Source organism: Erinaceus europaeus, chromosome 12 (assembly GCF_950295315.1).
Source record: "Erinaceus europaeus chromosome 12, mEriEur2.1, whole genome shotgun sequence".
NCBI lineage: Eukaryota > Metazoa > Chordata > Mammalia > Eulipotyphla > Erinaceidae > Erinaceus > Erinaceus europaeus.
The window spans coordinates 8,715,594-8,728,473 of NC_080173.1; the positions used below are offsets into that span (position 1 = coordinate 8,715,594).

Consider the following 12,880-nt stretch of genomic DNA (forward strand, 5'->3'; position numbering starts at 1 on the left):
AGGGAGGGAGGAAGGAAAGAAAGATGGAGTGTAATATTAGCATTATCCAGTTAAGTATTTCTGGTGATGGTTAATGTTATTGTTCATCTAGGTGTATAGATGGAGCACTGTTTCTGGATGTGTCTGGGAGAATATTTTCACATGTGATTAGTGTTTACACTCATGGACTTAGTAAAACACTTCACCTTCCCCAACGTAGATGTGTGTTGCCTAGTCCATTGATGGCCTAGACAGAACAAGCAGGCAGAGGAAGGAAGATTTTTTTCCCTTCTTGCTGCCGAATTCCACTGGGCCATCCGTCTTCTCCTGATCACAGGTTGAGATCTGCACCACCTACCTCACTGCTCCTGGAAGAACTTTTGAACTGGAACTGGAATTACACCATCTGGTGTGCAACCAACAGATGACAGATCATAGGGCATCTCAGTCCTCATCATCATGGGACCCAGTCCTTCCTCATAGCCCACAGTATGTATCGCTTAGTTTCTTTGCAGAATCCTGAGTAATATAGTCCTATGTTTGTAAGATATGATAAATAAAATTGTATAACACTGATTCAAGTGAACTTTTAAAAAAAAACACTACAGGGAATAAAAAGGATGAATAAAAATAGTCAATTATTTTCCCTCGTAGAGAGACACAACAGGAAAAAATGCGAGGCAAATAGAAAGCAAATGGCTTGACAGAAATAGAAAGAAGATGGGCAAACATATGACTGACATATCTAACCAATGATGATGCTAGGTATGAACAGACTAAACCCTCAAATTACAGTGTCTGTGAAGTAGGCCCTAAATGTAACACTTGACTATCTGCTCATTAAAAACAACAATAATGAGGCCAGGTTGTGGAGCACCTGTTAGTGTACACACTATAGTGCACAAGGACCCAGGTTCAAGCCCCTGGTGTCCACCTGCAGTGGGAAAAGCTTCACAAGTGGTGAAGCAGGGCTGCAGGTGTCTCTGTGTCTCTCTCCCCCCACTCCTCTCAATTTCTTTCTGTCTCTATGCAATAATGAATAAAAAGCAAAACTATTGGGGAGTTGCGTGGTAGTGCGGTGGGTGAAGTCACATGGCATGAAGCGCAAGGACCGGCTTAAGGATCCTGGTTTGAGCCCCCGGTTCCCCAACCTGCAGGGGAGTCGCTTCATAGGCGGTGAAGCAGGTCTGCAGGTGTCTATCTTTCTCTCCTCCTCTCTGTCTTCCCCTCCTCTCTCCATTTCTCTCTGTCCTATCCAACAACAACAACATTAACAACAACAACAATAATAACTACAACAATAAAAACAAGGGCAACAAAAAGGGAATAAATATTTTTTAAATGTATTTAAAAAAATAACAACAACATCAAAAAAGTAGATCACCTATATTTTATTTATTTATTTATTTATTTTTGTCTCCAGGGTTTTCACTGTGTCTTGGTGCCAGCACTATGAATCCACTGCTCCTAGAGGCTATTTTTTTCCATTTTGTTGCCCTTGTTGTGGTTGTTATTATTATTGTTGTTATAGCTTTTGTTGTTGGATAAGACAGAGAGAAATGGAGAGAGGAAGGGAAGATAGAGAAGGGGAGACAAAGATAAACACCTGCAGACCTGCTTCACCTCTTGCAAAGTGACCCCCCCCCCCCCGCAGGTGAGGAGCCAAAGGCTCGAACCAGGATCCTTACACTGGTCTTGCGCTTCACACCATGTGCGCTTAACCCACTATGCTACCTCTCAGCCCCCAATAAAAATAATTTTAATAAACTACCTGGAAATATATTAAATATTTTGCGAGGAAGGGGAGGAAAAGACATACTGCTCCTGTTTGAATACACATGTTAAAATGCCCAAGGACACAAGTTCTAGTTCTCACTCCCTGCCTGAAGGGGGAGCTTCAGTAGTTGTGAAGTAGGTCTGCAGGTCTCTCTTTCTCTCTCTCTCTCCCTCTTTTATTTATTTATTTATTTTTATATTTTTATATTACAGAACTACATGTCGACAGGGGTTTGAATCCACACCATTCCCACCACCAGAGTTCTGAATCTTCACTCGCCCCACTGCAATCCACCACAGTTCCCCTAAAGTTGTAGACATGGGCCAACCATCTCCTCTACAACTATCTGTCCACATTTATACAAAGTTGCCCTTTCTTTTCCTGATTCAATCCTCTCTTTCCCTCTAAGCCACTCATGACATCAAAACTACCTCCATATGTCCCTCTCCTTTTTCTTCTCTCCCTTTACTACAAAGAGGAGTATTATATTCAAGAGAGAAATATAGTAAGAAAATAAAGAGAGGATATGTGAAGGGAGATAAAACTTCTAAGTAATCATTTTAGGATCACTTCAGGGTGATTATTTTCCTTAACATTTCCTTTTTCTTTAGTATTGCGACTGCAACATTTCTTCAAGAAAGCAGAAAGTCTTAACTCTATCTCAAAGATGAGCACTTTAAGAATCAAGAAGATTAAGCAAGTTGTCCAAATAGAGCTGTAAATGACTAAATAATAGAATAAAGAAAGTTTCTCTGATCTCAAAGTCTGTAGACGTAACCATCCGGCTATACTGTCAGAATAAATATAAGTTCCCAAGCATCAAACATTCAACTCTCAGATTCTCTGTTATGTAGACAGTACTCAACAATACTTGTATGCCTTTCTATATTCTGCTTCCCAGAGTAGGGTGAGGAAAACATGCCTTGAGGCAGAGAAGAACTTTGGGAATCTGAGTTTTTTCCTCTATTCCTGCAGAATTTGGTTATTTATAGCTGTGTATGACCTTGAAAAAAATCACTTTACCATCCTGAGTTTCAATTTGTTGCCAACTGGGGATAATAGACTCACTGATTATGAGGATCTTTCAAGCTATCATGTGGCTTATGGTCTTGATATAGCAAAATTGAGAAATTTAAACAATGAAGGAGGGATTTAGAATTTACAGAGTATGTAACAGAGAAGAGGAAAGAGGAAGTTCTATTTTATTAATGATAATTCACTGAGCTAGTAAGAACATAGCACCATGTGTATATCTGAAGACTGTCCTCCAACCAGGCAACTGATAAAAAGATTTTGACAGATGTTGAGGTACTAAGAGTCTCTAGAAAATTTTTTTGCTCCACTGCTAGTTGATTGAGGTGGGTTGTTAAATGGTTTACTAGTGATTTCTCCTGTGTATGAATGTGGCCTGTATTGCTATGAATTTCCCTTTCAGCACTGCTTTTGCTGCATCTCATAGGGTCTGGTAAATGGTTTCTTCATTTACATTGGTATCAAGACAATTCTTAATTTCTTTTTTGGTCTCTTCAATGACCCATTTATTGTTCAGCAGCAAATTGTTTAGTCTCCAGGCTTTGGGGAAATTTCTTTTCCTTTTCTGGTTGTTTTCTAGTTTCATGCCTTCATGGTTGGAGAGGACGTGTTTTATAACTTTAACATTTACATATATTTTTAGACTTTGTGGCCTAACATATGGTCAATCCTTATAAATGTTCCATGTGCACTTGAGAAGAATGTGTATTCATTACTTGTGGGATGGAAATTTCTGTATATATCTATTAGGTCCATTTCACTTAGGGTTTCATTTAAGTTCTCTATTTCCCTATTGATTTTTCTGTCCAGATGTTTTGTCTCTTGCTGTGAGTGGTGTGTTGAAATCTCCTATCATTATTGTGTTGCTATCAATGTCTCCCCTGAATTCAGTAAGTGTTTGTTTTATATATTTGGGTGCTCCTAAGTTGGGGGCATATATATTAATGATGGTTATATCTCCTTGTTGGATTGAACCTTTAACCATTATGGAATGTCCTTCTCTAACTTTGATTACTTTCTTTGCCTGAAAGTCTATTTTATCAGAGAACAGGATAGTTGTCCCTGCCATTTTTGTGAGTTACTAGCTTGGAACATCTTGCTCGAACCTCTTATATTCAGTTTCTGTTTGTCTTTTCTTTGGATGTGTGTTTCCTGAAGACATACAATGGACGGATCCTATTCTTTAATCCATTTAGCTACTCTGAATCTTTTGACGTGTGAATTTAGGCCATTCACATTTAAGGTGATTATTGATATATGTGGCTTATTTATGTCTATTCTATTTTTTTAAGTTTATTTTAAGTTGCTGAGTCTTTGCCCATTTGTTTCTATCTAACCTATTGTGTGAGTGAGTTTCTGTAGTGAATTCCTCACTAATTTTTCTTGTGTTCTCTGCAAATCATCTCTGTTCCCTGTTTTGATTTGTGGTTACCCTGTGTGTAATAACTAGCATTGGGTATCTAAAAAAAGTATTTTTTAAGTTGATCTTGATTAACAAACATTTGATAAGGCTTCTTTGTCTTTTAATTCCCTCCCCTATTTGTTTGTTGTTCTTTCCTATTTTATTGTGTTTTTGTTTCTAGTCTACTGCTGTTCACCTCACTGAGAACGTGTTTCCTCTTTTTCTGCAAGACTCCATTCAGCATTTTTTTGTAAGGTGGGGTTGATTGTGGCAAATTCCTTTAGTTTTTGAGTATTTGGGAATACCTTTATTTATCCCTCATATTTGAACAATAATTTTGCAGGATACAAAATTCGTAGCTGAATTACCTCTCCTTTAGTGCCTTGAATTTGTCATTCCACTTTTTCCTTGCCTCTAGGGTTTATAAAGAAAAGTCTGACAGAAGTCTGATATTTTTCCCTTAATATGTAACTTCTTTCCTTTCCCTAGCAATCTGCAAAATTTTCTCCTTGTCGTTGAGTTTTAATAATTTTATAATAATGTGCCTTGATGTTGGTCATTTTGGATTTGTGAACCTGGGTGATCAGTTTGCTTCCAAAATAGGTATATTCTGAGGATTACCTAGGTGAGGGAAAGTTTCATCTAAAATTTCTCTGATAATTACCTCTGGACCTTTGACCTGGTCTACTTCCTCAGGCATCCCTATAACTTGTATATCCAACCTTTTTATGGAGTCTACAATTTGACAGAGAGTAGCTTCTTTCTTTCTAAACCTCTCTTCTCTCTCATCTTTGAATTGAAAGAGTGGGCTAATTGTGTCTTGTAGACTGGAAATTCTTCCTTCCGAATGTGTGAGTCTATTATCTAAGCTTTCCACCTGAGACTGAACTGCACTAAAGATGTCTTTCAGTTCTTGCAGTTCTGTTTGAGATTTTTCCTCCATGCTGTTTAACTGCTTAGTGAACTCTGCTTTGACTTCTTCTTTCACACTCTGTAGCTTCTTATCAAATTCCAAAGAAAAATGCTGTTTCAACTCTTGCTTATATTCTTGTAAAGTTCTCATAAGATTTCTATAGTCTGTCTCTGATAGACTCTCTTTATCTAGAATTTCTGGGATTTCCTCTGATTTATTTTTCTCTGTTTGATGTAACATGCTATTTAACTTTCTGCCTCTTTGCTTTCACATGTATGGTGTTGGTTATGTTGTTCAGCAGGTGGTGCTGTTGTGGTCTTTGCTTTCCACTTATTTGAATCTGTGGTGGTGGGTGGTAGGCGGGGTGTTTTGGGCTACCTTGTGGGCTGAGTTTTGTCTTTGTCTTAAACTCAGACTGATTAAAAAAAAACAAAAGCGAATAGAACCCCGAGTTAAAGATTGAGAGGTTTTAAGCTCCAATTTCTTTTCTTTGGGGGAGTCTGCTAACTGCCTTACTATCCAAGATGGCGCAGGTCAGTGCTGAGCACCATCAGCCCAGAGTTCTCGATTAGACTGACCATGTCTTCCAACCCACTCCCGTGTCCCCAACAGCGCGCCAGCACCCACCTGAGGCTGTGGATTTGTTTTCAGCTGTAGATTATGTGTCCAATTCAGTGTCTTGTTGTGTTTAATAGTTGTATCTGGGAGAGCAAAGGTCTGATTGCAGCTACTTCATAAACCAAGCCTCCATAAACTCCTCTCTATTTCTCTCACCCTTCTCAATTTTTCTGTCTTATCAAATAAAATTGAAAGAAAAAAAGGGGAAAAAAGGCTACTTGGAGTGGTGCATTCATAGTATCAGCACTGAACCCCAATGATACACCTGGTGACAATAAGAATAAATAAGTAAATTAATAAATAAATAACACTTGTAGTCTGTAAACACTTTAAAAAACATTTTATTTATTTATTTTAATAAGAAATAGAAAGACACACACAGAGACATACACCAGAGCACTACTCAGATCTGGCTTATGGTGAAGCTGGGGACAGAATCTAGTACCTTGGAGCCTCAGGCATGAAGGTCTTTTGCATAACCATGATGCTGTCTCCCCAGCCCAAGATTGTAAACATGTTTTAAACAGCTGTTTTTCTTGACTTGTTTATAGTTTTTAAATAGAAACCAAAAGTGTGCTCTGTGAGAAACTAGTTAAATCAGGTCAGTAGGTAGGTGGTTAATTAAGTATGGAGATGATAGAAGATGACAAGATAGATAGATAGATGATAGGTGCACAGTATAAAGATAGATGCATAGATAGGAAAGATAACCAGATGGACAAATAGTATAGGAAATAAAAACCCATCATCCCCTCTACCTTCCAGTCTATTTTTGCTAAAGGGATTGATTTCTTGGGAAGTTGCCCTGAAGGTAAGTATATTGGTTTTGAGATAAAAGTTTCTAGGAAGAACCTATCTGTGCTCTGTGAAGAGGGTGGAACCTTGCTGCCTTCCAGAACTGCATCCTTAGAACCACCCACCCCAGATCCCAGAGACATCCAGGAGGTTGACACCTCTTTGCATTTCATCAGATCTCCTTGATTCTTCCTGAAGAAGATGAGCACTTGGTCTCTACATTCTTCCCCAGGTCCTCTACACTCAAAAAGCTCTTTTAAGTGGAGGTCTGAGACTAGGTGGGAGAGTTTCTCTGAGCCCCTGGCTTCTCCCATGTGTACTGGCAGCAGAACACATCTTTTTTTCTTTTTTTTATATTTATTTACATATTTTCCCTTTTGTTGCCCTTGCTTTTTTATAGTTGTTGTTGTTGTTTTTATTATTGTTGTTAATTGATGTTGTTGTTGGATAGGACAGAGAGAAATGGAGAGAGGAGAGGAAGACAGAGAGGGGGAGAGAAAGACAGACACCTGCAGACCTGCTTCACTGCTTTTGAAGAAAACCACCTTCAGGTGGGGAGCTGGGGGCTTGAACTGGGATCCTTATGCCTGTCCTTGTGCTATGCGCCATGTGTGCTTAACCCTCTACGCTATACCGCCTGACTCCCTGAACATGTCTTTTATAAGTTATCTTTATTTTTTTAATTCATCTGCTTCATGTTTGCTTGATCATTTGGCCAGTCTTGAAGAACTAAAAAGGCAGAGAACAATTTCTTTTCTCTCTCCACAGTAGATAGATACAAATAGAGGAGGGGTACATATCAACAGATAATATAGAAAGAGACATCATCCCCCTCCAAAAAATCATAAATGACCATGTTATTTGAGTTCTCCCCCTCTCTCTCTTTCCAAAACTCAAAAAAAAAACCTCCATCATCTCTTGTGATGGATTCTAGGCCACACCCCGCCCCACCCCACGCACTTTTCTTTTGTTGATCTTACCTTCCATCCTGATTAAAATTCACTGATAGTTCTATTAGTGAATAAATATTCCTGAGTACCTATTAGTCAGTAACTATGTCTGGCTTTGAATACACAACTAGCAACAAATTTCATCAGAAGTTCACCAACCGTAGAGGAGGATGGAGAGTCAGCTGTAATGATAAGCCCTTATAACAAAGATAGACATTTGACAGATAAATCAATGAGAGAATGAATGAATGGGCAAATCTCTCTGACTTAATCCAACCACAGTCTGAACAGTCCTGAGGTTTCTCCATGCAGTGACAGCCAGCTGAGAGGGGAAAAAAAAAAAAAAAAAAAGCAAATATAACACAGGAACTAAAACCCCTTAATGGGATTTGCCTTGAAAACTTGGCATTTTATAAAAAGCAACAAAGTAAAGGCATTTGACAGCCCGGTCCAATAGAGCACAAACAAAATCTTTCAAAAGCATCATAAGGACATTAATGTTTTCGTTGTTGTTGTTGTTTAGCTTTAATTTAATTGTAAAGAAATGTGGGATCATGTTTTAGTCCATGAGGAGGAAAGTAACCCATGTGTCATGCCATCTAATAAAAACGACTCAAGATGAGGTCTAAATTTCTGATGCCAATTTTTTACATTTCCTTCAACTCTTTTTAGTTCTTTTTCTGTCTTCTTTTTTTTCTTTTTGAGAATTTGGCGTTAAATCAAACTTGATTCTTCACAATGGTCTTACGTGGTAATGCTACTGCTGTTTGCATTAGAGATTGGTATCCAGTAAAGACTTGAAAGAACATTGATTCATCCTGTTGTGGCTTTGGCAATGACAAAACAGCAAAAGTTCAATGTCACTTCCTGTAACACTGCCCAGGATCCAACAGTGTAGTCTCCATAAGAGAAAGCCAAAGGTAATGAAATGGTATAGACTTTGGAATCAACTCATTCATCTAAGTACATGGCCCTGAGCATTTCAGGAAGGACATAAACTAGATGTTTTAAAAGCCTGCTATCCTTTGTAATTATTCAGGAGAACTATTTTTCTCTTATCTCCAGTGATAATTCTCAATAAATATCTTTTGTGGTACAAATCCACTGCTCCTGGAAGCCATTTTTTAAAATAATTTTTATTAGATAGGACAGAGAGAAGTTGAGAGAGGATGAGGAGACAGAGGAAAGATAGATACTTGCAGACGTGCTTCATGACACTGTTCTTTAATGACTGTTACCTCATACCCACCCATCTCCAATCTTCCATGCCAAACTCCCTGATTTTATTCAATTTTTATTCTTCCAACCTACCAAAGTGAGACTCAGGAGTGAATACTAATCTGTACACTCAAATATGTCATTCTTTTCTCCTTGGCATTGATGGAATTAAAGAGTTTTTATTTTTCTTGGATCCATAGAGATCCTGACACAAGTCTTGTTGCCCATGTCTAGAGCAGAGCTGATTGTAGACTACAAAGTATAAAATAATGTAAGGGGACACTGAGAAGTAATCTGCAGTGGGAAAAAAGGCCTTGAGATACCAAGACAACTGAAATCCAGGTAGGGCCTCAGCCTCCAAGTACTATGTTCATTTGGTGATAATCTAACAAGTCAACATTTCCAAATTGGCATCATAACCAGCAGATTACTAAGGAAGAATAGTTTATAGGAACTTAACGATGCATTTATGTTTTTTGTGAGAGAGAGAGGGAGAAGAGAGAGAGGCTATAGTATCACTTCAGCACACACAGTGCTGGGATCAAAGACAGAGCTTCACACATTCAAGTGCTATACCCTTACTGAGCCACCTCCCTGACACAAGAGGACAGGTATCTGCTGGGCTAGCCTGAGGGTGTTTCTTCCGGGCCGTGTTCTCCAGGTTGGAGAGAATTCCACTGGAGACAACTTAGGCTGCTTCTTACTCAGCGAAACGGGAGAGGAACCAGGAACTCTCATGGCTGAGTGGGAACGCAATGCAGCTCTGCCTTTATTGGTCTGCCTTTATACCTTCTGAGATGGAAGTGGCAGGTCGGAAAAAGGAAATGGGTAGGATAGGGGATGGGGAGAAGGAAAGAGTGAGAACATAGCAAGCTTCTATCTAACCAGTGGGGATTAAACCAATGCCCTGCAGGCAGGGCGGGTCTTAGGCAAAACAATGATTATGTAAATAGACCACAGAGTTAAACCATGAAGGGGAACCTGGCATGATGACCAACACAGATAGGAACAGAAGGGGGTCTTTAGAAGCAGAATTAGTCAAAGGAGAAATGATGACCAACATTGGTATCTAATTCTAAAACCATTTCTTTTTCTTTTCTTTGCCAGTCTGAAAACCAGAAACTGGTACAATTTCTAGGGAATGTAATCAGATCCTTCTTCTTTTTTTAATCTCTTTTCAATTGTAAGAGATCAAGCTCTATTTTAAGAATAAGCCTGATATTTGAGAATTGCATTGCTGGCTTTGATGTTTAACCATGGAAATTTGTAATTAAGTCATTCCCCCCCCCCCAATTTTCCACTAAAGTAATCTGAAATAAGCAATAAAATTAGTTGTAAACCAAGAAATAGAAGGGTAGGATTAATAGCTAGTTTTGTAGGTTTTTTTAAATAACAGAAATCAAATAAATTAATTTCAGTGAGCCCTGCAAGGTTGCCTGTTATGTGATAAGTTTGATTCTCTAGTTCCACTTATGTTTGTAACATTTGAATGTAATCCCTCCCCTTGGAGTTATTGATATCAAGAAAGGAAGAGAATCTAAGTGTGTGTGTTAAGTAATTATAAGCAGAAAGAAAGCAATGTCACACAATATAGAGAGAGAGATTTATTGATAAACACATAGTTCAACTATACCTAAGTATGAGGAGAACAATGAGTAAGAGACGAGTCATAAAGAATAGTTGGGGGTTGCACTTCAGTGTTAGATCCATCGGTTTCAAATGAAGTGATGTTTATGCATTAAAGATACTGACCAGTGTAAGACAATCAGTACAGGGAAGTGGTCAGATGAACAGAACTAGAGAACAAGGAAGCAAGTCAATGTGTCCAGGAAAGGATAAGAAGAACTTGATGTGTGTGAAACAAAAATGAGCGCATTTTTCAGGTTGGAGAAATAGCTCACTTGGATAGTGTGCTGTTCTGATGTGTACATGACCTGGGTTAGAGCCCCACCCCCACTGCATTGAAGGAAGTCAGTGCTGTGGTCTCTTTCATTTTCTCTCTCTGCCTCTACATCTCTATCTAAAACACATACACACAAAGAAACACACACAGGCACACATACACATGATAAAAAAAATATAAACTTTGGAGGCTGGGCAGTGGCGCACTGGGTTAAGCGCACATAGTACTAAGCACAGATAGTCATGCAAGGATCCTGGTTCGAGCTCCTGCTCCCCACCTGCTGGAGGGACACTTTACTAGTGGTGAAGGAGGTCTGCAGGTGTCTACCTTTCTCTCTCTCCCTATCTCCCCCTCCTCTCTCAATTTCTTTCTGTCTTAGCCAATAAAATGAAAAAAATGGCCAGTGGGAGCAGTGGATTTGTAGTGCCAGCACTAATACTAGAGGCAAAAAGAAAGAAAGAAAGAAAGAAAGAAAGAAAGAAAGAAAGAAAGAAAGAAAGAAGAAAGAAAGAAGGAAAGAAAGAGAGAAAGAAGAAAGAAAGAAGAAAGAAAGAAAGAGAGAAAGAAATATAAGTCTTGCTATGGGACTAATATTCAATAGCAATAATATGCTAAACTCTATATCTATATTTCCTCATCATTTAAAAAATTTTTTTTATTTTGAAATATTCTGCAGGTGGGGAGCCAGGAGCTTGAAGCCAGGTCCTTACACTTGGTGATATGTGAGGCTTAACTGTAGGTGCCACCACCTGGCCCAATCCTAAAATCTTGCAGGAAGAAAAAAAACCTGGAGTCCCATCATAAAAGTACAGATATTAAAATTTCTCATAGTCATCCTCCTCCTACTCTTCCTCCTCATGCTCCTCCTAGTTAGGGGTTGGCAGAAAACATATATTCCTGTTTGTGAGGCTCCAGGTTTGATCCCTAACACCACATACAAACACCACAGACAGCACCAAGAGACAACTTTGGTGTCTTCCCTCTCTGTCACTTCCTCTCTCTCTCTCCTTCCAAGATCCTCTTGGTCTCTGGGTAGACAGTACAGAAAAAGTGTGAGTGGAAGGCAATAGTATATATGTGAGATGTGAGATTTGTTCCCTAGTTCTGTTTGGAAAAGAAGAAGTTAACAGGTAGAGCTATGGTAAGTGTTTTGAATCCCCTGGAATACAAATTACACCTGCAGAGGAACACAAGGGACGTTTGGAAGATAACAGATATTCATTGACTTGATCAGTTTGCTGATCCTTGAGAGTTCAAAATCATCAGATTGCACAAGTTAAATATGTGCTATTTTATATGTCAGTTATAGTTCGTTAAAGTTAGACATCAAACAAGCAGGTTGTGGGCCTAAGTAGTCCCACAGACCATAGCTTACCAGCCCTTCATCTAAAACTTAATGTGTCCAATTCATGGGACCTTGTGCAGAGAAACAGCAGCCTTATTCTTCTCCTTCTTCTCCTTCTCCTTCTCCTTCTCCTTCTCCTTCTCCTTCTCCTTCTCCTTCTTCTTTTCTCCTTCTCCTCCTCCTCCTCCTTCTTCTCCTTCTCCTCCTTCCCTTCTTCTTCTTCTTCTTCTTCTTCCTCTTCTTCTTTTCTCCTTCTCCTCCTTCTTCCTCTTCCTCTCCTTCTCCTTCTCCTTCCTCTTCCTCTTCCTCTTCCTCTCCTTCTCCTTCCTCTTCCTCTTCCTCTTCCTCTTCCTCTCCTTCTCCTTCTCCTTCTCATCCTCCTCCTTCTTCCTCTTCCCCTTCTTCTTCTTCTTCTCCTTCTCCTTCTCCTCCTCCTCCTTCTCCTCCTCCTCCTCCTCCTTCCCTTCTCCTCCTCCTCCTCCTCCTCCTCCTCCTCCTCCTCTTCCTCCTCTTCCTCCTCCTGTTCCTCCTCCTTTTTTTAAATTTGTAGCCAGGGATCTCAAATGACCAGTTCCCAGTCCTGTGTGTGTGCTCTTTGGGGGATACACCTGCCACTCAGAAGGAGAATATTCCACCTTTAAATGTTTTTCTCAAGCTCTGCTGCAGAGAACATCTGAGTTTTCAGAGTGATGTAAATCCCAGCGTTGCTTGACCGTAAATCGTGTACAGCATGTTAACATCAGGTTTACATTAAACATCTCCATTAAGGGTTGGAGTGGAAGATCAAATTGTTTGCATGCACTCCAGATACAGAGGGAAAGGATCATGGAACCCTTTCCTGTGCAGGCAGCATGGAACAGGGAACCATGAAAAGGTGGGTGAGACACAAAGTAACAGCCTTGATAATTGCCAGGCCAACTATCCACTATGCTACCTTCCACCAGGAGT

General features: G+C 39.5%; 1 long non-coding RNA gene across 2 annotated transcripts in view; it reads right to left on the minus strand.

The window, feature by feature from the left end:
• LOC132541827 (uncharacterized) overlaps positions 1-12,880 on the minus strand; it is a 178,921-nt gene that overhangs the window by 3,672 nt on the left and 162,369 nt on the right. The window lies entirely within an intron of this gene.